This window comes from Vulpes vulpes, chromosome 7 (assembly GCF_048418805.1).
Source record: "Vulpes vulpes isolate BD-2025 chromosome 7, VulVul3, whole genome shotgun sequence".
Taxonomy (NCBI): Eukaryota; Metazoa; Chordata; class Mammalia; order Carnivora; family Canidae; genus Vulpes; species Vulpes vulpes.
Genome location: NC_132786.1, coordinates 1,689,609 through 1,715,307, shown reverse-complemented (window position 1 = coordinate 1,715,307; position 25,699 = coordinate 1,689,609). Strand labels below are relative to the sequence as shown.

Genomic DNA, 25,699 nt, shown 5'->3' with positions numbered 1-25,699 from the left:
GCCCCCAGAGCATCCAGGCCCCTGCACATTGGGAGCTTCGGTAGTTACTGCGGGAGCTGACTCCAGGGCTGGACAGCTGGCCACCGCCACTGTTGTTCCTCCTCCTGGTGTCACCTTGTACTTGAGACTGAGCAGGGGCCTCACAGCTTAAACAGCTCCCACTGAGCTGTGCACCTGGTGGGGGCGGGGCAGCTCCCCAGGGGCACACACCTGAGAATCAGCACAGTAGGCCCCTCCCCCAGAAGACCAGCTGGAAGGGGAAGAGCAATTTCTTGACCAAGCAGTGCTGGAAAGCTCCAGGGGAAGTCGAGGGACTTACAGTATATAGAATCAGAGGATATCCCTCCTTTTTTTGTTGTTTTTTGTTTGTTTCCCCCCACTTTCCCCTTTTTCCTTCCTCTGTCCAGTACAACTTGCTTTTAGCCACTCTGCACTGAGTAAAATGACTAGAAGGAAGAACTCATCACAAAAGAAAGAATCAGAAACAGTACTTTCTGCCACAGAGTTACAGAATTTGGATTACAATTCAATGTCAGAGAGCCAATTCAGAAGCACAATTATAAAGCTACCGGTGACTCTGGAAAAAAAGCATAAAGGAATCAAGAGACTTCATGACTGCAGAATTTAGATCTAATCAGGCCGAAATTAAAAATCAAGTAAATGAGATGCAATCCGAATTGGAGGTCCTAACGATGAGGGTTAATGAGGTAGAAGAAAGAGTGTGTGACATAGAAGACAAGTTGATGGCAAGGAAGGAAGCTGAGGAAAAAAGAGAGAAACAATTAAAAGATCATGAGGAAAGGTTAAGGGAAATAAATGACAGCCTCAGAAAGAAAAATCTACCTTTAATTGGAGTTCCAGAGGGCGCTGAAGACACAGAGGACCAGAAAGTGTATTTGAACAAATCAAAGCTGAGAACTTCCCTAACTTGGGGAGGGAAACAGGCATTCAGATCCAGGAGATAGAGAGATCCCCCCCAAAATCAATAAAAATTGCTCAACACCCCAAAATTTAATAGTGAAACTTGCAAATTCCAAGGATAAAGAGAAGATCCTTAAAGCAGCAAGAGACAAGAGATCCCTAACTTTATAGGAAGAAGTATTAGGGTAACAGCAGACCTCTCCACAGAGACCTGGCAGGCCAGAAAGGACTGGCAGGATATATTCAGGGTCCTAAATGAGAAGAACATGCAACCAAGAATACTTTATCCAGCAAGGCTCTCATTCAGAATGGAAGGAGAGATAAAGAGCTTCCAAGACAGGCAGGAACTGAAAGAATATGTGACCTCCAAACCAGCTCTGCAAGAAATATTAAGGGGGACTCTGTAAGACAAAGAGGATGCCCAAAGAAATAATCCACAAAAACAGGGACTGAATCGGTATCATGATGACACTAAATTCATAGCTTTCAATAGTAACCCTGAATGTGAATAGGCTAAATGACCCCATCAAAAGATGCAGGGTGTCAGACTGGAGAAAAAAGCAAGACCCATCTATTTGCTGTCTACAGGAAACTCATAAGGACACCTACAGCCTGAAAATAAAATGTTGGAGAACCATTTACCATTCGAATGGTCCTCAAAACAAAGCAGGGGTAGCCATCCTTATATCATTAGATAAATAAGTTTATCCCAAAGACTGTAGTAAGAGATGAAGAGGGACACTATATCACACTTAAAGGGTCTATCCAACAAGAGGACCTAACAATCATGAATATTTATGCCCCGAATGTGGGAGCTGCCAAGGATATCAATCAATTAATAACCAAAGTTAAGACATACTTAGATAATAATACACTTATACTGGGTGACTTGAACATAGCGCTTTCTAAAATCCATAGATCTTCTAAGCACAACATCTCCAAAGAAACAAGAGCTTTAAATGATACACTGGACCAGATGGATTTCACAGATATTCACAGAACTTCACGTCTGAACGCAACTGAATACACATTCTTCTGAAGTGCACATGGAACTTTCTCCAGAATAGGCCACATACTGGGTCACAAATCAGGTCGTAACCGATACCAAAAGATTGGGACCGTGCCCTGTATATTTTCAGACCATAATGATTTGAAATTAGAACTAAATCACAAGAAGAAGTTTGGAAGGATTTCAAACACATGCAGGTTAAGGACCATCCTGCTAAAAGATGAAAGGGTCAACCAGGAAATTAGAGAAGAATTAAAAAGATTCACAGAAACCAATGAGAATGAAGATACAACCATTTAAAATCTTTGGGACACAGCAAAAGCGGTCCCAAGGGGGAAAGACATCACAATACAAGCGTCCATCCAAACACTGGAAAGAACTCAAATACAAAAGCTAACCTCGAACCTAAAGGAGCTGGAGAAGGAACAGCAAAGGAAACCTTCACCCACCAGAAGACGACGGTTAATAAAAATTCGAGCAGAACTCAATGAAATAGAGAGCAGAAGAGCTGTGGAACAGATCAACAAAACCAGGAGGTGGTTCTTTGAAAGAATTAAGAAGAGAGAGAAACCATGAGCCAGCCTTATTAAAAAGAAGAGAGAAAAGACTCCAATTAATAAAAATCATGAATGAGAAAGGAGAGATCACCACCAACACCAAGGAAATACAAACGATTTTAAAAACATTATTCTATTTTAATTACTCCATTTTCTCCATTCAAGATTCAGCTTTATTTCTTTTTTATTTAATTATCTTCAATGATGTTACTTCTCCTCTGCTAACTTCCTAGTTCTGCATATGTGTCTACATTTATATCCGTTTCTCTGTTTCTCTGTCAGTGCGCGTGGATCCACAACACGATTTCAGTTCAGGTGGTCAAGCTGGAGAGTCAGTGCCTCCTGTCTACTTACAGTTCTGTGGCTGACAGCAGGTTTCCTACTTGTAAACACTCAGTCTGAAGACTCACTAGATTGACTCATCACGCTGCCTTTTTATGATCACCCACATATGTTTCAATTCTACATGCCTGCAACCACATTAATTCTTATTTTTAACAGTCAATGTTCATTCCCCCTTTTTACAGCATTATTTCATATATATGTGTATATATGTGTGTGTGTATATATTTATATGTATATATATATACACACAGACACACACAATTCTTGCTCTCATTTCACTCATACGGTCTGTACTTCAAGTAGAAAATTTTCATTCAGCTTGAGGAGATGCCTTTTGTTTGTTTTGTGGAGCAGATCTGGCGATGCGTTTTCTCTGTTTTGTGGGATATGATTCAGAATTCCTGGGTTTGTGCCTCCCTGCTCACGGGACACCTGCTTCTCCCTCTCCCTCTGCCTGTCTCCACTGATCGTGCTCGCTCTCTCTCTCTCTCTCTCGAACAAATAAATAAAATCCTAAAAATTAATACTACTTCTAATAAACAACACACAGAGTGAGCATAAAGGTGGACATGCAGGCCTGCTAGACCTGGCTGGAGACCCCCTCCCTCGTGCCTCTGTTTGTCGTCTTCCCCTTGTGCTGCTGGCTGCAGAGGTGCATGACCTCCCGGGGAGGGAGGAGGCCCATGGAGGAGCCACCCTGGCTCCTGAAAGACCCCGTGAACGAGTTCAGTCTCCAATCTGAACAGCCACTCAGTGCTGTCAGGTGGGGCAATCTGTGCTGACGCGGTACTGACATTGGGGGAGTCACTTGGTAATTCAGCATAATGCGACAGACCTACAAAATGTGGATCACCAAATTAACTGAAATAGTTATCAGTCTACTAGTTTTCAAATGACCAATGCACGCCTGCCTGGCTCAGCATGAAGGGCGTGTGGTTATTGATCTCGGGGTCCTGAGTTTGAGTCCCACATCGGGCACAGAGTTTCCTTAAAAAAAAAAAAAAAAGAAAGAAAAGCACAAGTATTTAAAAATGCTCCAAATCAGGGATCCCTGGGTGGCGCAGCAGTTTAGCGCCTGCCTTTGGCCCAGGGCACGATCCTGGAGACCCGGGATCGGGTCCCACGTTCGGGCTCCTGGTGCATGGAGCCTGCTTCTCCCTCTGCCTGTGTCTCTGCCTCTCTCTCTCTCTCTCACTGTGTGCCTATCATAAATAAGTAAAATAAAAAAAATTAAAAAAAAATAAAAATGCTCCAAATCAATAAGGCTCCCACCGCTGAGCTGGCCCATGGTGAGATGGGTCCTCCCACCTGCTCCTTCAGCTGCTGAGCCCTGAACACACAGATAGTGCCCGAGCTGATAAACAGACCAGATCCTCCCTCTCAGAGCTCATGCTCCAGGGGGGAAGATGGACAAAATATGGAACAATATCAGGAATGGAAAGAGCGATTGCTCCCTAGAAAGAGAGCCTGGTGCTTCCCTGGGTCCTGAGCTCCGCAGGTGACACTGTGACCAACTGTGGGGCTTTGACAAATGCAGCAGCTGGGGCTCCAGAGGGCCACTGAGGGGAGGAGGTGAAGACCCCAGCAGGGCCACTGCCTCGCCAGGATCACAGCCTGGGAAGGAGGCTGAAGGGGGCATGAAGTCAGCTCTGTGTCCTCCGTTGGGGGCCAAGGCTGCCCCTCCCTTCCTGAGGGGGCTGGGAAAAGGTTGCGTGGATGGAACCGGCTACAGACATGGAGATGTGACGGGGTGGGGGTGGGCACTTACAGCCCAGACGGGAGGCATTCCAGCAGGTTCCAGTCTGAGGAAGAGCCCAGGTCAGGGCGACCCACCGGGTGCACCGTTGTCCACAGCTCACCCAGTGGAAACAAGGGAATGGCCCATAACACCCGACAGGCAGGGTTTTGGGATAAGGATGGCCTCACACCTTCTATGCCAAGACCCCGACACCTTCTGTAGGGTTTGCCTTGGATTCAGGAGCCTAGGATCATGGGAAGCTATTGCCCATCCCTGCCCTGGTGGGACTGTCATCTTCTGGGCCTCCAGAATGAGGGTACCGGTGCCCACGTGTGTGCACACAGGGACCTTGTGGGCCTGGACGCATGTACACACCAAGGAGGAACATGTGGTTGGAGGTATTTCCTGCATGGGACACCCGCCTCCAATGTCATAGATATGATGCCACAGGGACGTCTGGAGGAAGCACCTGCTAGGATAATCCCTGTCCTACAGGCAAGAGGCAGAGACCATCCCCGACGGGCACAATGGCTTCCCCGGGGTGAAAACCAGGGAAGAATGGAAAGTTGTGTCTGAACCCAGGTGTGTTTCCAGGCTGGGGCCCTGGCTGCACACAGCCCTTCCCTGGGGCCTGTGGAGAGGGGTGCGGTTGTGTCACTGTGTGCACACAGGCCATTGCCTGCGGGGGGGGGGGGGTTCGGCAGCCCCGAGCGCTGCTCCTGAAGCTTCCTCCAGGCGTGGGTCAGGGAAGGGGTCCCAGGCAGTGAGGTCACTTCTTTCACAACAGAGGCCAACAGAACTTGGAACCCCTGCACCCGGGCCCCCACATTCCAGTGCAGCCCCACCTCAGGCTCACTTGGCTGGAGACATCTGCTACTGGAAGATGTTCTCTTGCTGCTTGCCCAGGTCCCGGGACTTTGGCTCCCAGCAACCCCAGGGACGCGGCTTTTACAGGCTGCAGAGTGTGGCTCAGCCGGCAAACCCAACGCCTCGGCAATACAGAGCAGCCCAGGCCAGGCCAGGCCACCTGTGCCAGCCATCCTGGGCAGCCCCATCCCCTCCTCTTCAGGGAACCAGGGATGTGTGGGCAGGTCGCATCCAGGCTGGGGGACCTTGCAGGGCAGCAGGGTCCCCGGTGATCCCTTCAGGGTCACCCTGATGTCACGGTGGGCAGGGTGGAAACAGGATTCCTGAGGCACCTCTTACCCGCCCCAGAGTTACCCTGAGGCCCTGCAGCAGCACCCCTTTGCTCTCCTGGGGGAGGTGTGTGCCGGCTGTGCTCTGGTGTGTCTGGACGGAGTCAGCTGGGTGTGCGGCCCGGCCGAGGCGGCCAGACCGGGCGCTGAGGCCTCCTGCCTGGCTGCCCCGCACTGTCTTTACAGAGCTCCACATGGGACAATGGGTGGCGGCGGAGGCGGGAGGAAGAGGACATCCCCCACACCCCGGTGGTGATCAGGAAGGAGCCTGCAGCTCCACAGCTAACGGAGGCCTGCAAGGGTTCAAGGTGAGTGCAGGGGCTGGGGCCACCCGACACCCGGGGCCGCGATGCAGCAGGAAGGGCCCCGGGTCCCAGAAGCCAGCCTGCTGCTCCCCTGGGCTCCCCGCTAGACTTCTGCTGCTACAGGAGTCTGGATTCCCCTCCTCCCCAAACTTGCCCCCATGGCCCTGCCCCTGCCTGGGCCAGATGCAGAGTCCCTGTGCGCAGATTTGTAGGAATATCAGAATAGAGCCTTCAGGGGATGCCTGGTCGCCCAGTGGTTTAGCGCCTGCCTTCTGCCCAGGCCCTGATCCTGGAGACCCGGGATCGAGTCCCGCCTCGGGCTCTCTGCATGGGGACTGCTTCTACCTCTGTCTGTGGGTCTTCCCCCCCCCCCCCGTGTCTCGAGAATAAATAATAACTTTTTTATAATGCTTTCTTTTTAAAGATTTTATTTATTTATTCACAAGAGACAGAGAGAGAGAGGCAGAGACACAAGCAGAGGGAGAAGCAGGCTCCATGCATGGAGCCTGATGTGGGACTGGATCCTGGGTCCCCAGGATCATGCCCTGGGCTGAAGGCAGTGCTAAACCCTGAGCCACCCGGGCTGCCCATAAAAACTTTTGTAAAAGAGACACATCGTGTCTCATCGCACGTGGTCTCCAGTAGTTTGCACTGTGCTATGCTTTCTCCTAACTGGTGCTCCCAGGAGGCCCCATTGGCCTGATGTCCTTCCCCTCTTTCTCCAAGGCTTGAGCATGGTCCTGGTGAGTTGGGAGACTTTTCCCCAAAGGGACACGGGGCTCACTGTACTATGTCTATCGCTCTGCAGTTAGGTTTTGAAGAAGCGCATCCCTGCCCCCCCGTCCCGGGGTCAGGCACAGGGGCCTCGTGTGCTGCACAACGTGTCAGAAGGCCAGTTGGTTCCCACAGCCACTGAGCCCTTCACTGATGCAGGACTTCGATGCGATTCCCTTCTGTTGCCAAATCACAGGGCGGCGCTGAACATCCTGCAGCCCTCAGGCCCTGGGCCCTCCCACCCAAGGAAAGGTCTCCGTGTGGGCACCTCGAGAGAGGGACATGTGGTCAAATACAAGGGGTGAAGCTGTTAATGCAGGGAGGTGCTGCGAAAACTCAGCTGACAAGCAGCTCTGGGGTACTGACCCCTCCCACTTGAGATCCTTGTATTGATCCAATTTTTTTTGAAAATTTATTCTCTAATATTATTTCCTTATTGGATAGATTGTCTGTTTGTTTAAGAGACAGGCAGAGAAGCAGGGAGCGGAAGAGGGAGACACAGGCTCCTCAAGCACACTCTGCCCCAAGCGCAGAGACTGCTGGGGGTGGGATCTCAGGATGCTGAGACCATGACCTGAGCCACAACCCAGAGTCAGATGCTAAGTGACTGAGCCGCAGGCGTCAAGCCCCGAGTTCCTGCTGTGGGCACTCCTGCCCCCCCCCCCCCGCCCCCCACAGCCACTGAGCTCGGGCTTTGGCCTGCGCTCCAACTCCCAGGGGGTCTGGAGGCTACAGTGCAGGCTGCATGTCCCCTCTGTCCCACCTCAGGCTGAAAGGGCCTCAGCCCTGAGAAGGAATCGGATCTGCCCGACCACCCCCAGCCGGAGGGAGCTGCTGGAGCAGCAGGTAGAAGAACTGGTGCCTGCCTTGCTGCGCTTGGACAATCTGTCCCTATTTGAATTTCTAAATGTTTTGGAAGACTATGGCACCCCTGAGGAGGTGCTGGACGTGCTGTTTGCAAAGTGAGCTCCCTGACCCTCCACAGCCCAGGGGGATGGGCTACCTACTGGTTGGGAGTCTTGGGGAATGTGGCTGAACTTCCTGGCCCCTCGGGCTGCTCCTCCGACTGGAGTAGAGTCACACAGGGCCTAGTCGGGTCCTGTAGGGCAGCCCCCGGGGCCTGGCCTGTGGCAGGTCGGCTAGAGGGGCTGTGCTTGTGCTCAGCAGTCACCGTTCTCTCCCCATGACGAAGCGTGTGCCGCCTCCCCACCGTCACCAGGGTCTTGAGCTGGCCTGTTTTGCCATTGAAAGGGAGTCCACCTGGGGTCTGTATCCTGGGGCATTCGGAGTAGGGGTCCCCGGGGACACCTGGGCGCCCCGGCCCACCCGGATATCGGCCACGGGCCTGGCTGGAGCCCTTTCACTCCTCAAGCATTCAGAAAGTGCCAGCAGGTGCAGGTACTTCTCCAGGAGCTGCCCGTGGCCCAATGCACAGAGCGGACGGCCCCCCAGGGTTCTGGACTAGTCGGAGGTCAGAGGGTGACAGCAGCTATGAGGAGAGGTCGGGTCCACAGGATGATTCATGTGATGCCCCCCACCCTCCTCTAGATATCGATGCATCGTAGCTTCCTGCAAGAAGGAAGGAATCAGGGACCAGTGGGAAATGGGAGTGAGCTCTGGCTCATGCAGGGGAGCCTTCCCTCTCCAGGAGGGCCACGAGGGGGCTGTGGGTCAGAGGGGCTGCTGGACCCCTCACCCCACACATCTGCAATTCCTGTGACAGGGTAAAGGTCTGAGGCCCCTTCAGGAAAACAGCAAAGGAGAGCCGTGGGTGGGGTGCGGGCTTTGTGGGAGAGCACTGGGACGCCAAAGGGACCTCCTCCATGCCCATTCCCCCAACCCTCTGTCTGCCCCACACCTGGGACCCAGAGCAGAGGGTGTGAGGAGCATCGCACTCACCAATCTGGTGGCACCTGGACCCGGGTGCACGGCAGGTGCTCAGGAGAGCCAGTGAGGGCTCACGGACCAGATGGCCCCCGCCTGTGGGAGATTAGAGTCAGTGGAAGGACACCCCCTGGGGGCCCCTCGTGAGTGAGGCTGGGCAGACCCACAGGAGGGAAGGTTCCCAGGGAAAGACAGTGATGGTCACGTCGCTGGTCATGGGCTCCCACGCACAGAGGCTTCGTGCCAGCCCCTCCTCAGTGAGCAGGGCTGTGGCAGGCAGGACCGCCAGGTGGCAGGTGGACAAGGAGCAGCACTGGCCTCCGACAGCCCCGCACGGGAGGCCGAGGGCCCTGGTTCCTGCAGGGCTTCCCCGGGACACCTCTGTGTGAGGGAGCCCTGTCTTCTGACGCCTCCGCCCACCTGTCCCTCCCCAGCGCCATGTCCTCCTTCCTGACCATCTGGCTGGAGTACTATGAGGAGGACTTCCATGATCCCCCAGAATTTCCTGCCCTGACAAAGCTGCTCAAATTCACAGGGCAGTACGTGCCAGGCTCAGTGCTCGACTGTCGTGCGGAGTGTTACCTTTGGCGTTTCATAAACCTCCATCAAGTGGAGTTTGAGGGTGGAGGTGAGGAGGACTGGGGTGGCCGAGTTGGGGACAGGGTGGGCCACACAGATCAAGCCTCTGTGCAGCTGGGCTGGGAGCACTGGGTAGGCTCACACCCCATCCCCACGGGCTGCAGTCTGGGGAGACCTCCCAGGGCTCCTGCACTCACATGCGTTGAGCGGTGGTAAGAGTGTCATTGATTTGAGAGGGACGTGGAAAGTCCGTCCTGGTGATGATGCTTTGTCTTCTTGGGGCTACAGCTTTGGCCCCCAAGCAACACCCTGACCCACCTCAGGAGCCTGCCCCAGCCCCAACTGTGGGGTCTGCTGCACCTTCAGGGCCTGAGGTGACCGAGCCGGTCCTGGCTGCTGGAGGTGAGGGCTTGGCCCGAGCTGAGATGCTGGCTGCTGAGTCCAAGTCAATGAATGTGGTTTTGGCACCTATGATTCCCCGCCCTGATGAGGAGCCACCTGCACCCTCGGCCACCCAGTGGAGGAGTAGGCCCCGACGCCTGCAGTCGGGGTCCCCAAAGTGCCAGAGCTGCCACCTGCCTCTGGAGCAACTGGCTTCGACCCCTGAGCAACCCCCTGAACCACCTCGGGAGCCGCCCCAGCTCCTACCGCGGGGCTCATGATAGCTGCAGCCCAACGGAGGCTTCCCTCCTCGGCATTGTGCTGTTTCTATATTTTGTTTTTCTTTAACCTCTTTAATGGCTTATGAATTTTATTTGTAATAAAAGATAAATTAAAGGCACAAAATTGACTCTGATGCTTTTCAATTGTACATCGTGGTACTTTAGGTCCATTCACAGTGTCACAGGCCCTGGAGCCCCGGACGCTGGGGGACACTGCCCAAGATCCCGTGCTCCTCTCAGGACAGGTGGAGGCTGGGAGGCCACAGGACAGCAAGGACGCCCCTACCACCGGGCGGCCCCGAGCTAGGCGGATAGGCGTCCCCCCACCCCCGGAGCACCCAGGCCCCTGCAGACTGGGAGCTGTGGTAGTTACGGCAGGAGCTGACTCCAGGGCTGGATAGCTGGCGGCCACCAGTGTGGCTGTTCCTCCTGGTGTCACCCTGTGCCTGGGACTGAGCAGGGGCCTCACAGGATAAACAGCTCCCACTGAGCAGGGCACCTGGCAGGGGGTGGGGCAGCTCCCCCAGAAGCACACACCTGAGAATCAGCACAGCAGGCCCCTCCCAGAGAAGACCAGCTGGAAGGACAGGGGAAAAGCAAGTTATTGACCAAGCAGCACTGGAAAGTTCTAGGGGAAGTTGAGGGATTTACAGTATATAGAATCAGAGGATACTCCCCCTTGTTTTTTCTTTTCTGTTTGTTTCTGTTGTTTCCCCATCCCCTTTTTATTTTTTGTTTCTTCTTTTTTTTCTCTTTTGTTCCTTTTTCCAGTATAACTTGTTTTTGTCCACTCTGCACTGAGCCTAATGACTAGAAGGAACAACTCACCTCAAAAGAAAGAATCAGAAACAGTCCTCTCTCCCACAGAGTTACAAAATCTGGATTACAATTCAATGTCAGAAAGCCAATACAGAAGCACTATTATAAAGCTACTGGTGACTCTAGAGAAAAGCATAAAGGACTCAAATTAATAAAATCATGAATGAGAAAAGAGAGATCACCACCAACACCAAGGAAATACAAACGATTTTTAAAAATTTATATTATGAACAGCTATATGCCAATAAATTAGGCAATCTAGAAGAAACGGACACATTTCTGGAAAACCACAAACTACCAAAACTGGAACAGGAAGAAATAGAAAACCAGAACAGGCCGATAACCCGGGAGGAAATTGAAGCAGTCATCATCAGAAACCTCCCAAGACACAAAAGTCCAGGGCCAGGTGGCTTCTCTGGGGAATGCTATCAAATGTTTAAAGAAGAAACCGTACCTATTCTACTAAAGCTGTCCCGAAAGACAGAAAGAGAGGGAAGGCTTCCAAACTCGTTCTATGAGGCCAGCATCACCTTAAGTCCAAAACCAAAGAACCCATCAGAAAGGAGAATTATAGACCGATGTCCCCGATGAACATGGATGCAAACATTCTCCACAAAATACGAGCCAATAGGATCCAAAAGTACATTGAGAAGTTACTCACCATGACCAGGTGGCAATTATCCCTGGGACGCAAGGCTGGTTCAACACTCATCAAACACTCCGTGTGACTGATCAGATCTGCAAGAGAAAAAACAAGCAATGTCCACAAGAGCCAAACTGTGAAAGGAGCCTCGGTGTCCATCAAAAGATGATGGATAAAGAAGATGTGGTTTATGTGTACAATGGAATATTCCTCAGCCATTGGAAATGACAAATACCCACCATCTGCTTCAACGTGGATGGACCTGGAGGGTATGATGCTGAGTGAAGTAAGTCAGTCGGAGAAGGACAAACATTATATGGTGTCATTCATTTGGGGAATATAAAAGATAGTGAAAGGAAATAAAGGGGAAAGAGAAAATGAGTGGGAAATATCAGAAAGGGAGACAGAACATGAGAGACACCTAACTGGGAAACGAACAAGGGGTGGTGGAAGGGGAGGTAGGCAGGCGGTGACAGGACGACGGGGTGACGGGCACTGAGGGGGGCACTTGATGGGATGAGCACTGGGTGTTATGCTATATGTTGGCAAATTGAACTCCAACAAAAAATAAATTAATTAAAAATAAATAAGATCTAACTGTTGGGGTGCCTGGCTGGCTCCTGTGGTGGTGCATGGGATTCTTGATCTCAGGGTTGTGGCTTCGAGCCCCACCTTGGGTGTGGGGATTACTTAGAAATAAAACCTTTAAAAAAATAAAGCACTTTTTAGCACTTATGCAGAAGATAACCTTTGGTCCTTTAGTTTATGAAAAATGTGGCAAAAATATAGGAATGTGAAATGATCTGGTAATATTAAAAGTAACATTTTTTTAAGAAGTTTAACTTTTACTATAGATCAACACCGAAAAATATTTGAAAAATAAAACCTCTTGCTAAAGAAGCTACATGTTGGTATTCTAGTTTTCTCTTTGTAGATCCAGGTCTGTACTTCCAGGCATGTGGGTTAGAGACTCATCAGGACTCTGAGTCTCCCCTTTCTCCAACGGCCCCTTCCATACAACTCAGCTCCACTTAGTCCAACTTCCCATCACCATGGTCTGTCTGCCTTAATGCCCTGGCGGTGGCACAATGGTGACCTTCAGCCCCACTTGCCAGGTTTCTCAGAAGGTCATGGCCCTGGTCAGATGGGGTCAGACGGGCACTATCAAAGATATCCAGTAAAGATTTTCGGTGGCCCTCAGGCTATGTCTCTGCTACTGGAAGCAACCTGGTGCCAGAGAGACAGGCAGCTTTTCTCTCTCCATCTCCAGAAATCTCTTTGTATTTTGTCTCCAAACTTCTGAATTGAGCTAAGAGTAGGAGAAACAGTTTATTCTGTGACCACAGTCTATATATTATCATTAAGGTAATTCCTGGGTTATGCATCCTCCAGTCACTTAGATAGCACCATGGCTGTTCACCACCCCACCCCCACAGACCAGAAAACAGGGCTCCAGTAGGATAAAATACCTCAACCTATCAGCCATCACGTAAGCGGTTTTGTTTTGTTTAAATAATTAGTGCAAAGTACTTTCCCCCTGAGTGAAAGCCACATTGTCATAGAGAGGATTTCCCTAGGGATTCCTGTGCTGTGGCCCCAAGGCTTGGAAATGTTTTCCCTCAACCAAAACCAGTACTGAACTTAAACATCAAGGGGAAATACTCCAAGGAGTCCTGAGCTGACCTGTGCTCTTGCCAAACTAGCAAAATCCTAAAATCATGGGCTAGAGACCAAGTAAATGAGCACATCCCTGGTTGAAACTGATACATCATTTAAAAAAAATCTCCTCCGATGATTCTATGGTACAGTTAGGGTAGAGACACACTGTCAAGTCATGTGTGAGGATGATGAGCAACCAATTCTATTGTCTGACTAAGGCAATACATGTCCTACTCCCAAGCTCTAGCTGTATTGAACTGAAATTCTGGGAAACCACTTTATTAGAGACCCATCTGGTGGCTCAGCCAGGAATCGCACGGGGTGTCTCCAGGAAGGAAGGGGCCAGTCCTGGGGCCTCTGCTGGTGCTAGGACCCCTAAGATTTCTGCACACACTCCCTTCTCAGAGGAGGCCCGGTTCTGGTAGGATTATCTCCACTGACCCATGGATGTGTGTTGGGCAGTTGTACTGAGATCAAGGGACTTCAGCATAGGGCTGATAATGTATAATGATATAATCACACAACGAGACTTATTTGGATGGCACGCTGACAGCTTAATTGAATGGAGAGGTCCCTCACGGGACATCTTTCAGTGGCAACAGTATTGGGCCACCACCCAGAAAGCGAGGATAGAAAAGAAACTCCCCAGAGGAGAGGGATTGAAGAAGGGCTTACTTAGGGAGATGATGTCTCTCATCGGGATATGGAGTCTCTGAGCCAAGGAATTATGAATGGATGACCAGATCTTGGAGATACTAATATTCATGATTTATCTTATCTACTGTTAGTAGATGTCAGGTGGTGATTCAAGGGATATGCCCAGAAGATATGGCTAAGCTATAAATGGCTTAACCTCTACCAATCTGGGCTATGCTTAAATCAATTCAGTGTGTAAAAATTTGAGGTTGGTAACAGTGGTTTTTTGAGTTAAAGGTCTCTGCCTGCTGTGAAAAAATAAACAGAGGTCTGCTATGCAAAGATCATCTTTGGCTCATCCATAAATCTTGACTGATCATTTCAATTGATTTGTCTTTATGTTCATGGATTAGTTTTCCTCTTGATCAAATCCAATGCTAGAACCCTTTTTTTATGTAGACTTTTTTCATTTCAACTATTCTACTTTTCAACTCCAGAATTTTTAACTCCATTTAAAAATCTATCACGATGTATTGAAACTCTTGATTTGGTAAAAATGAATCTTTTCTGGTTTCATTTTTTGGGAGGGAGAGAAGGAAAAGAGGAAGAGAGAGTCTTAAGCAGGCTCCACACTAAGCATGGAGCCCATGACTTGAGCCAAAATCAAGAGTCAGACAATTTACCAACTGAGCCACCCCCAGGTTTCATTTCTTAGGCATCATTGAAATAGATAGTTCTTTTAAAGCCACTTCCTTAGTAGCATGGTCCTCAGTTCCATTACCAATCTCTGCCCACTCCCATGAATGGTACTTCCTTTCTTTGAGTGACTGTCATCTTCTGTCGTTGACTATTGACATTTTGAACATCACAGCGTGATAATTTGGGAAACGGCACTCTTCTGCCGTTTCTGGGTTTTTTTGTTTACAACTTGTGTGGATGGTGTTACTTGTTTAATGCTTTTCTCAACTTTTTGTAAAGGGTCTTTGTTATGAGTGCCCTGAAGTCCCTTCCGTTAGCCTAGTGGTCACCTTGTGACTGAGAGCGAGCCCCTTCAATGCCGGGAGCCAAGCCACCACGAAGCACTCTGCTAGTCACTGCAGAGGCCCCTGCGCTGCGCTCCACCCCACAGGGCGCAGGCAGGGAGTTAACTCTGTCTTCCCTTCCCTTGCTGTTGCCCTGGTGCTGAAGGCAAACTCATGTGGTCCTCTCAAGGGTTTTCTAAGAATATGTCCAGCCACGGGCATCAGCATGGCCCTTGGGTTGCCTGGCACACAGCAGATTTTTGGTGTCCTTCGTCCCTTGATAATCCCCAGCATCTTCCTTCCCAGGTGTTTCGGTCTGCCTGCCTCTGGCCCAGACAGGTGTGGCTAGTATGTTCACTGACATGCTCTTGGCAGTGTCACCCAGGAGCTCCTAAAAGCTCTGAGGCAGTTTGAAACTGCCTCAAACAATGAAAGACCCTGAGTCAGTGCTTCTTGGATTCCCCAAGGAGGTCAGAATACACAACCACAATTCTCTGAGAATAATCAGTCTTGCTGGCATGAACACACTGTCCCAGGAAAGTAGACCACTGTCCTCATGGTGACCACAGAGCTGGGGAGTGTGGCATGGTAGGTGGTTAAGTTAAAATGTCATAAAGACTGTTTTACTGAAATTCAGTACCTTTTTCTTTTTTTCTTTTAAGCCCTTCCCCAGGTTTTGTGTTTTTTAGAAGTCAGAAAAAGTTGATTCCAATAGTTTTTGTCAGCTTGATCATTGCCTTCATGACGGGATGGTGTGTCGGAGTTACTTACACTAGCATTTTAGGTGACATCATTCAACCTATTTTATTTATTTTATTTTATTTTATCTTATTTTATGATTTTATTTATTTATGAGAGACAGAGAGAGAGAGAAATGGGGGTCAGAGACACAGGCAGAGGGAGAAGCAAGCCCCATTCAGGGAACCCAATGCGGGACTGAATCCCGGGTCTCCAGGATCATGCCCTGGGCTGAAGGCAGCGCTAAACCACTGAGCCACCCGGGCTGCCCCATTCAGCCTATTTTAATTGTACATTCCTTTTCAAAGGTGATACTAGTAGATCTCACCTGAGCATTCATACATTTTCAATTTCTTTATTTTTTTCCTTTTGTTTAATTTCAAATTTGGAAAACATATGTATACATCTTGTTCAAGTTTTGTGTTCATCAGCATATTATCAAAGATAGATACTTGCTCTTGTTTGTAATAACCAAAGAGTCAGCTTTATAATAAGCATGCAGCTTTATAAAATATCAAGATGTTTTACTCGAGAGCTTTAACTTACTTCATATTGTTCAAAATGTCACACCACAGTGATAAGTTGAAAAAACATTGTGATCCATTTGTATGAATATGCTTTTGATTTATACATATACTTTGATTTTGTCATAGAATTGCTTTCTGTAATCTATCTCTTAATCCTCAAAAGGACCTCATAAAGACAATGTTATTCTGGTGGAGTTTAGGCTCTAAGTAGGCCCCAAAGACAGTTAATACTGGAGGTTGAGGCAGTAGGGTTCAAAGAAGAGAATCCAGAGAAGGTACAGTATGTTTACAGAGTACGCAGCTTATTTTCATCGGGGTGAAGTAAACTTAGACAAACCATGTAAATTCCCAGAACCAAATTAAATTTTCTAAACGTCTAGAATATTTATTCACATGGTTGTAAAAAGCTCCTACATTCCAAGGTAAAAAACGATCCTTACTTCAGCTCATGAACTTGAATGTATGACATTGAAGGTAGGCCCACTAGTCACTAATCAGTCACTTAAACATGCATGCAGCAGCTCATTGTGGATCTCATGTTGCTTGCTTTCTTCTTTATAATTTTATTTAAATTCAATTAATTAACATATAGCATACTATTAATTTCAGGGGTAGAGATCAGTGATTCATCAGGTGCATGTAACACCCAATGCTCATTACATCAGGAGCCCTCCTTGATGCCCGTCACCCAGTTACCCCATCCCCCACCCACCTCCCCTCCAGCAGACTCAGTTTTTTCCCTAGAGTTAAGAGTCGCTTATGTTTTCTTTTCCCTCTCTGATTTCTTCTTGTTTTATTTTCCCTCCCTTCCCCATTACCCTGTTCTGTTTATTAAAATATGAGCAGAGAACTCCAGGAATTTGCGGGAGTGGGCAAATAGCCGAGGCCCTCCGGGGGATGCTCCCGCGCCAAGGCGGAGGAGGAGGGGCCCAGTGGCCCCCGGACGGTGAAGCCGACGGGGAAGGACTGCACGCAGGACCGGTCGGGAGGGGCCTCGCAGCTGTGAAAGGTCCGTGCAGAGCTCTCCAGCTTCCCGGGTTCCTAGGACACGCGACACGCCGCCCGCCCCCGGCTGTGCGCACAGGACCCGCGGGTCCCAGGGAGGGGGCGGCCGCCGGGGGGCTCAAGGACGAGCCGGCGAGTGTGTCGGGGAGACACACTCCCCGCGGGCACAGGAGCAGACCCTGCGCCCGCAGCAGCCGCACCTGCAGCACATCCCGCTCCCGAGGCCCCCGCGGCCGGGCAGCACGTGGGCCTGCGCGCCCTCCGGGGCGGGGGGGGGACCCTGCACACCCTGGGCCGCCCAGGGCCCCGCAGCTCTCCGCTCCCCAAGCCGGCAGCCGGGGCCTGCCCTGTCTCCCCGTCTCCGGACGCCCGACACCCCTTCCCCGCAGCTCCCGGGGCTGCGCCCTTGCCCTGGAGCCCAGCCCGACGGACGAGGGCGCGGCCAACGTCAGGCGGCGCCTTCCCGGTGCTTTGCTACCTCGGCCGGGGTTCTGTGCTCCTCCAGAGCCCTTCCTCCACCGAGGCGTCAGGCCCGTCCAGGAAAGGGAAGGGGAAGCCCCCAATGTGTCCCCAGGGCAGGCCAAACCCAGACAGGCCCGCCCCTGCAAGCACGAGCCTCAGTACCGTAGCAGGGCGTGGTGGGCCCATAGCTCCCTGCAGATCCCCGCCGCTCCCATATGGGAGAGACACCCTTCTGGGCTCTGTCTGGCCACCGGTTCACCACCCAGGACAACCTCAAGTGCACTTGCACCCACATCCCCAGGTGAAGGCCCACCCCAGCTCTTTGCCGAGTTCCACCAAAGCCTCCGCAGGCCATGGCATTCCCTGTGCACTCTCTGCAGCCGTCCCCGTAGGTGAATTGAGTCTCTCTTTAGACAGCAAAACTGTCCTTGTAACAGGGACCCCGGCCTAGGGCTACCTCAGAATCTCTCTTCAGGGACTAACCCCAAGGACCTCCTGGGTGGCCCGCTGCCCAAGGACCTGCAGCCCAGGCCTTCCCCGGAAAGTGAGGACGGGTCCCTACTGTCTGGGGGGTGGGGGCAAACCACACTTCTCCAAGGGTTGGTGGCTTCCAAGGGAGTGGGACCCCCGAGCCGGGTTGGAGACCCTGAAATTACAGCAGCTGGTTGGGAACATTGACAAGGCCACCAGTGACCCCAACGAATGTCTCATTTGCCACTGGGTCTTGAGCTGCCAAAGCTCCCTGGAGATGCATTGCAGCCCCCACCATGCAACGGGGAGAGGCCGTTTTAGGGCAACATCTGGGGTCAGGTCTTGTCCACCTCGGGCAACCTGAATATGCACCTCGGGGTTCCCCGGACCAACATGTCCATAGAGACGCGGCACTCTTGCCCCATCTGCCAGAAGAGGTTCCCGAACGCGGCCCTGCTGCAGCAGCGCATCGGGATGCACTTGGGCGGCCAGATTCCCCACACGCCTCTGGCCCAGATCCCCTGTGACTTCCCGGGTCCCAAGGCCGCGATGGTCAGTGAACACGGCAGCGCAGGTGCCACCTGTCATGATGATGTCATCAGAGCATTGACATGGACGAGGGGGCCCCCAGGATGCTTCGGGCTGCTCCCTGAAGGTTCCCGGGTGGCTTCCCAGCACCCACTTGGCATCCCCCATGCTCGGGGTCGCCTTGCTGGCCGCCCTGGGCCCCGGGGTAGGGGGTCCTGCTCCTCTAGTCCTGCCGTGGCAGAGCCCAGAACAGCTTGGTGGAGCGAGGCTTGACCAACAACTCGTCGTCCTCGGTGACGGGGTCCAGGAGGACCCGGTCAGAGTCCAGGTGTGCTGCAGCCCGCGTCCTTCCAGTCCCCGCCCAGCCGGCAGCCAGCAGAGCGTCAAGGCCGGTCCCCCGACACTGGGGGCACAGCAGACACTGCGAGGATGGCCGGGGGGGGGGGGGGTTGGCGGGACAGCTGCCCGCAGCACGTGCCCAAGCCCAGCCAACCTGTGTCAAAGAGGAGGCCCTGGTGCGTTGTTGGGCCCGCGGCCACGTCCCCAGGCCTGACACCTCCGCTAGCGGCCCGGACTCGGCAACAGGCCAAACCCCACGGCTGCACACGGTGTGGGGAGGATTTCTCCTCCGAGCGCTCTTCAAATTCACGAGTGGACTCACCTGGGGACAGGCCTTTCGTGTGCAACATACGTGGGCGAGCTGTTACCACCAAAGGCAACTTGCAGGTCTGCTCTATGGTGCACGGGGCGACCAGTAGCTCAGCTGCCTGGGAGGAAGCTGGCCAGCGAGCACCAGGGCTCTGTTAGGAGCCGGTGGCAAGGGAGCCCCTGAGATGTCTCCAAAGGGAATCCTGGCCCCTTCGGGGACCGTGGACCCTGCCGTGTGGAACCAGTACACCACTGTGCTCAGTGGAGGTCTGTCCATGAAGACCAATGAGATCTCTGTGGTGCAGAGTGGGGGGACGCCTACCCTCCCAGTGCCCCTGGGGCCAGCTCCACTGTGGACACCACCACTAGCTCCAGGATGGATGGCTCCAGTCTGCCAGCAGTGCTGAAGTGGAAAAACCAGGTGCTGCCCACAGCGTCCCCAAACACCAATTCCCTCACTTCCTCGAAGAAAATAGACTGCAGTCAGCTGAGCTCTTTGTCGAGGGAGAAATGCAGGCAGAATAACCTCTAGAACTCTACTTTTCTTCCTTATTAAAAAAACCCATCTCCTCCAGTTTTTCTTACTGATGTGCAAATGTTTACAGGTGTGATCACAACCTCAGGCAAGTCTTACAATCAGATGTTGTTATGCTGCTTTGCAAAAAAAAAAAAAAAAAATAGAGATTTTGAAAAAAATTGAAAAAAATTAAAAAAGAGAAAAGAAATTGAAAAAAATTGAAAAAGAAAAAAAAAACAAAAAATACTAAAACATATACAGACCAGAATTTTTTTTCTTTAATTTTGGAAAGAAGTGGGTCCTGCAAAGTAGCTTTGTTACTTGGGACAAACTGTATACATAAAACCTTTGTACAACCGAGAGTAACTATTTCCAAGGACTATCCTCCTATTTCAAGTTGGAACTTACTGAACTACAACGGACAAGACAACTCTTAGCCTAAGTGGGGGAGGGGGTACTGTATACTTCCCTGGTGACTGCGGGTACGTGGACAAGATCTGACATCTGTTTAGGGACCTGTTTCGTATGACGCCTCCCCCCCCCCCCCATCCCCGTACCCATCCTTCCCTTTTTTTTTTTTTTTCTGAATATACTTTTTTTTTTCTTTAAACTAAGGTTGTAGAATTACAAAATTCCTTCAACCTTGGGACCTTAGGTAGGATACCCTCAAATGGGCTGGTTTAGTCCTTAGGGAGTCAATGTGTGTTGCTGCTTATTTAAGTAGAGTTCATTCGGAGCCACAAGAGTGCCAATGTACTCCCTATGCTTTCCAGATGCCTCCTTCCTGAGCCACCAGGAGGGCTAGGCACCTAAGCAGGGACACTCAGGTGACTTAATTTGGTTCGCCAGTGCCTACTCGATCAAAGACCTGGGTTTTCCTTCTTGAAGAAACTCATGGAAAGGGCATATTTCTTACAGGTTCACATACTATTTTGTACAAAAAAAATGTCCTTGGTGCAGCTTATGCCAAGTTAGTATGAAGATTGTTCTTGAGTATTGCATGAAGGCTACGATGTTCAAATGGCAAGTCATGGGTGTGAAAGCTTTAATTTATCTACCTCATTTCTTTTTTATTTTTGTAGCCATAGTGTCTATTTTCCTATTTTATGACCGCCGAAGTGTTCTGACACCCTGGCTTAAACCTGAGTTGATGTGTGGTGGGAGCAGCTGGACATTGAAGATATTTTCATGATTCTTTTTTTTTAAATCGAGCCCCCCCCCCTTTTGTATATGTAATGATGAAACATGCTCTGATGGATGAACAAGGAAGGAGAAAGAAAGACCTTAATTTCCGAGTGGAGAATCTCCTTCTTTGTGGAAAAGTAGATCAAGACTGTTAACAAAAGTTGGTCTGTGTTATTGCGCCTGACTTTAGGATCCAAATTTTTTATTGCCACGTTTTGCCTTTCCTTCTGGAATTGTGAGTTGAGAACACAATGCTAGTACCTGTTTACACTGTGAAGTGGATATTGTTACAGAGAACATACCAGAGCCTTTCTCCCTGTTAAGCAAATCATGCCCGTGTGAATGTATGACCTGTGGAGAAACCCCTGTAGGTTTTACCTGCTGCTGCTGTCTGTCTTGTTGGAGAATAAATTTTGGATTTTTTTTTGCTTTCCCCCACAAAAAATGAGCAAAATCATGTGATAATCATCTTTCTCTAATCGACTTATTTTGCTTAGCATAATAACTCCTAGTTCCAACAACATCGTGGCAAATCCTAAGATTCCACTTTTTTGCTGTCTGAGTAATATTCCATAGTGTATATATATACACTGTGTTGCTTTCAAAACCCCTGCTCAGGCTGCTTCACCTCCTGTGAAGGAATTCCAGCTCCACTCAACTCCACCCAGCAAACATCCCTTTGGGAGATACTCATTTTTCCTTCTCTTCAACACTCTCCTGTCTATTCCTTGGGACCAAGGTCTCCCACTTTTGTACTCAGAGGCCTTTTCCTGATGCTTCCATTATGAGTGATGACAAGATTTGTGACATTAAAAATACATGTCTCTCTCAGACATGACATCTTAATTTCATGAATTAAGGATATGTTTTTTTCCTAGGTTTTTCCTAGGTTATGGAGCCTAGAATATGGCCAATGTCCAATATATATTAGCAGAGCTGCTGTTTCTGGCTTTCTATGAATGCCTCTTTTCTTGTCTATAAAGTACACCTGCTGTGGGGTTCAGAATGGAGAGATGACATACAGCCTGTGATGTATCCTAAGGGACTTGAGGAAAATTGCCATGGCTTCGGGCAAGTTTACCCTTACATTACAGATCACTGCAATATCAACTATTTTGTATTATATGCAACCGATGAATTAATGAACACTACATCTGAAACTAATGATGTCCTGCATGCTGGCTAATTGAATCAAAATAGGAAATGAATGAAGTAAAAGATGAATAAGCTTGACAAGTACTGTTTAGTGCTTGTATTGTTCCTATATTCATACCAAATGGAATAGGTGGGGGAAGTAGAAAGCATTTGAATTGCCATCAACATGGAGGTTACAGACTAGGAGCCAAAAATTACTTCAGAAGGACTTCTATGGGGTAACATACTGACAATTATGGGAAAAAAAATGGCAAGTCCTCTTTCATTCATAGAGACCTACAGACCAGAAGTTAGAATTTCTTTTTTTAAAGATTTTATTTGTTTATTCACAAGAGACATGCACAGAGGCAGAGACCCAGGCAGAGGGAGAAGCAGGCTCCATGTAGGGAGTCAGACATGGGGCTCGATCCCAGGACTCCAGGATCACACCCTGGGCCAAAGGCCATGCTAAACCACTGAACCACCCAGGGATTCCCCCAGAAGTTAAAATTTAGAAATATTTGGATATGACAGACAAAAGCACCAATATGAAAGAAAACTGAAATCAAATGAAGTAATGATCAGTGTCTTGGTGCCTTCCCCTTTAACAGTTTTCAAAGGAAGAGCATCAGTTCCAGAGAAAATGCCACCTCTCCCACTTAGTTCCACCAGAAGCTTAGAGCAGTTGACAGATACTATAAGGATAAAGTACCACCACTAAACATGTCACTGTCTATATCTGCAAATGTGAGCAAAACCAAGGAGGATGTCCTGCCGCATTAAGACAGGTCATCCATGGGTGGCTCAGTGGTTTAGCGCCTGCCTTTGGCTCAGGGTGTGATCCTGGAGGCCTGGACCGAGTCCCACATCAGGCTGCCTGCATGGGGCCTGCTTCTCCCTCTGCCTGGGTCTCTGCCTCTCTCTCTCTCTCTCTCTCTCTCTCTCTGAGTCTCCCATGAATAAATAAATAAATCTTAAAAAAAAGAGGTCATCCCAGGGCAGCCCGGGTGGCTCAGCGGTTTAGCACTGCCTTCATGATCCTGGGGACCCAGCATCGAATCCCACATTGGGCTCCCTGCATGGAGCCTGCTTCTCCCTCTGCCTGTGTCTCTGCAGCTCTATGTGTGTGTCTCTCATGAATAAATAAATAAAATAATAAAAAAAGAGAGGTCATCCCAAACTAATCAAGAATTCACAGCCAGACTGATATGAGGCATTTCTCTGAACATGTCCATCCCTTCCTTCACCATGAACTCTACTAGTTCATTATTAAGACATTAAGAACACAGTGACTGAGGTAAAATGGAAGTTCTTTTCTGTGCATGTAAAAATAGTGAAATTTTGGAAACCTTGTTCAGAACTTTTCTGCTCCTTGACTTTCAGAATTGTACAAATATAACATTACACCCATCCTGCTCTAAATGTGAGGTAACAGAGGCTCGGGGAAAAATTGGATAATCTACCCAGGATCACACAACTTGTTAAGAGCAAAACTTGATGTGTGTGCCTGCAACACTTGGTTCATTTCCTCTTTGCTTCCCTCCCTGACAAAGAGATCTTCCATCCCTGGAGATGCTGAGCTTGAACACAAAGATTTTTCTCATAGAAATGCATAGTTCTGGAATCCTGTGGAAGAACTTGGAAATGACTTTCTGATAGGAAAAATATTACATATAGGAGTTGTTTTAGGCAGAGCTAACTAATGGAGAGAGATTTACTTTTCAAAAATGCATGATACTGTAAAAATACCAAAGAGTGCAGAAATAAAAGATGAGACCAGGAGAGGTGATCTACAAAAATGTAGGTCTCCTGACATAATCAGTTACATGGAAAATAATCAAATATCAATCTTGCCCTCCTGTCCTATGTTTACTTGGGAATAGATTCCCAAGCTGCTGTTCTTCAAAGGAGTTGTACCAAGTTCTGGATCTTATAAAGGCCAAAGAATTTATGGATACTTATTCTGACTTGTGTATTCTGCACAGAAGAATAAAAAATCTTGCTTCTCTTTCCTCCTTACATTCTTTATCACACTCAGCGGCAGACAGCTTCTGAGATGCCTCTGTTGACCCTTGAGGATGAAATAGAGGTCAATCTCTTGACCCTTCAGCAAGACACTACAGAGGTCTAGCTGTAGGTCAGATGTTCTCTTAATGAACCAACCAGTTATGGGCAACTCAGAGTACCAATTAGCGGGAACTTGGTACTAAAAAAGGGGGGGCCTCCAAGACACTTACAATATAAGTGTATAATATAAGAAATTATATTTCTTACAGTATAAGAAAAGGTTTATAATGAAAATAAGAACTGCCTTGCAGAGAAAATTAAGACCAATAAGTTATACACATTAACAGCCCTGGTCCCATAGTTCAAGCCACAAGGGGATTTTTTAAACATTTAATCTGGACTCCAATTTCCAAATAGGTAATACATAAACAGTTATACTTAGATATGTTATAAACAAGATTGCAATAATGAAATATGGAAACCACTATGGAAATTAATAGTTTAAGACATACCTTAAACATTAAAGAGAAATACACAGAAATTTATTAGTAAAGGACTATATTCACAATAAAAATGTAAACTAAACAGAATAAATAAATATCCAGGACCAAAAGAATAAGTAAATGCTTGCTATCTAAAAGCAAATTTTGTAGTAGAATATCTACCAAGACAGGGTTGCTTGGCTGGCTCAGTCGGTTAAGCATCAGATTCTTGACTCTTGATTTCAGCTCAGGTCATGGTCTTATGGTCCTGGGATCAAGTCTCACATCAGCTCTGTGCTCAGAGGGGTGTCTGCTGGAGATTCTCTCTCCCTCCCCTTCTGCCCCTCCATGTTTGCTTTCTCTCAAATAAACAAATAAATCTTTAGATAATGATAATAATAATATTAAAAGAATATCCACCAAGAAAATCAAGGAATAATCTTTTCTATTCTGGATGCACAGGCCACTTTTAAATATTATTTGCATTAGATTCTCAAGAGAGAGAGAAATTGATTTTCCTCCTGCCCCAGAAGGACTCAATTCAAATGTGTTTTCTCATCCTTTCTTAGGAATGCATATAGTTACAAATGAAAGCAAAGGAAGAGATAACTTCCTGTAAAGAACAAAATAAGTATTATAGCAAATTCTCAAAGAAATAAAATAAAAGTCAATGAATTATCAGTAAGGTGCTCAAAAAAGATAATTATATCTCAGAATTCTAAAGTTAATGAAAAGTCCTTTAAAAACAGAATTAAATACATTTTCATTTAAGAACAAACATAATGCTTTCTACAGAAAAGCATTATCTTCAGATAAATGATAGTGATCCCAGGTGCAGGAAGCCTAAAGAATCAGGAAAGGAGAAAGAAAACAAAAGAAAAAAAAAGAGCAAATTTTCAGGTGATTAAAAATTAAGCAAGTAGTGTGAAGCAATGCTAATTTTATAAAAAGTCATGTATGGCATATAAACACATACACGCACTAATATATATATATATATAGGCAGAGCTAACTAATGGAGAAAGTATATTATATATATATAGAGATAAATTATATTATATATATAATTTATATATTTAAATACATATATTTATATATTTAATTTATATATTTAGATACATATATTTATATATTTAAATACATATATTTAAATAAACTAAATACACTAGTATCATAGTACACAAGCCATAAAGGTAAAAATTAGTTAAAGCCCAAAGACACATAAAATACTAGTTCATTCTTGACA

At 48.4% G+C, this 25,699-nt stretch overlaps 1 pseudogene; it reads left to right on the top strand.

The window, feature by feature from the left end:
• Positions 1-16,911: 16,911 nt before the first annotated feature.
• LOC112912507 (sal-like protein 4 pseudogene) lies at positions 16,912-19,653 on the top strand (annotated as a pseudogene).
• Positions 19,654-25,699: the final 6,046 nt, after the last annotated feature.